Raw genomic sequence first — 1418 nt, forward strand, 5'->3', positions numbered from 1 at the left:
GTCTCTTTAGTAGCGCACGCAACTGAAAGTCTGACAGGGTAAGGCAGATAGTCACAGAAAACAGAACAAGAATCGACAACTACTCTACTCTCTGCTCACTCCTTTCCTGCTCACACGCAGGGCCGGCCCTCGGCATAGGCAGTATAGGCGAAGGCTAAGGGCGCATTAAACTATAGGGGGCGCCAAAAATTGGGGAGAAAAAAAAAGTTCGATTTTTCGATTTTTAAATTTTTTTAATTTACATTTTTAAAACACAATTTTCCAATTTTGGATCAACAAAGTACATCTTATTATCTTATACTAACAGAACTACGCATATATTGCATACAGCGCCCATAAACTATAGCACACCCAACCCCCCAAAAAAATCTAATTGAACTGCCCCAGTCCCAGTAAAAACCAGAGGTTTATGTGAAATTGTTCTTTTTTTGAAATAATGAAAATAATTTGTCTTAATTTAAAATAAATCAAACTCCCAAAAAAAATATACAGCTTCTGTGTGCTTTTATTAACATTGGAATTTACTGTCCGCGGGGGGGAGAGCTTTAGAGAGCTCTCTCCTGAAAGACTGAGCAGCTCTGATAACCTCAGCTCAGTGAGGCAAAGGAACACCTTTATATGATCATTATAGCTATAAAAAATAAGAGAAGAGATGAAAAACAGGTATAAAATACTATATGACGTTAAAAAAAGTTGTTATTAATAAACAAGAATACAGTTTGAAAGGGGAGTGATTTGTAAAATATCCATAAAGACAAAGAAAATCTGCTTACAGTTCTGTTTCATATGGGTGTTGAGAGATGTATCCATAGATCTCCTAAGTGCACCAGATTGATGCTTTTAACTTCAATATTAAAAAAAAAATCTTCCCGGGGGTGCATGCCCCCGGACCCCCCGAGAGGAGGTGAGGTCCCCCCTCACTTAAATAATGTTCAAATGGATAGGATACTAAATAGAGTTGCACACATCTTGTGTCCATATCTTTCTGTTTTCTCATGCCACAACCGTGCATGTGCGAGTCATAGTGAGTGTCTGCATTTGGTGGGGGGGGGGGGGCGCCAGCTAAAATCTTGCCTAGGGCAGCAAATTGGTCAGGCCCTGCCCACAGCTCCATCAAGGATGGTGCTACAGGCCGCAAGGCATTGCACTTACTACTACAATAAGCATGTTAATGTTAATCTACAGCTCCGGCGATAAACTAGCACCCCGCCCCCCCCATTTTGCATTTTGAAATGCTCCCGATTTCTGAGGTCTCAAGGTCGGCAAGTATGGTCACCGCACCTTATCAGTTCATGGTTGGTTGAAAAGTGGTATAACAATTATAAATGTTACTATTGGTGATATTCAATGAGTAAAAAGTGATGATCATAGCGATGCTGGACCATGATGTTATTAACCTGCTGTAACTTTTTCATAGC

Source organism: Notothenia rossii (assembly GCF_949606895.1).
Source record: "Notothenia rossii genome assembly, chromosome: 11".
Taxonomy (NCBI): domain Eukaryota; kingdom Metazoa; phylum Chordata; class Actinopteri; order Perciformes; family Nototheniidae; genus Notothenia; species Notothenia rossii.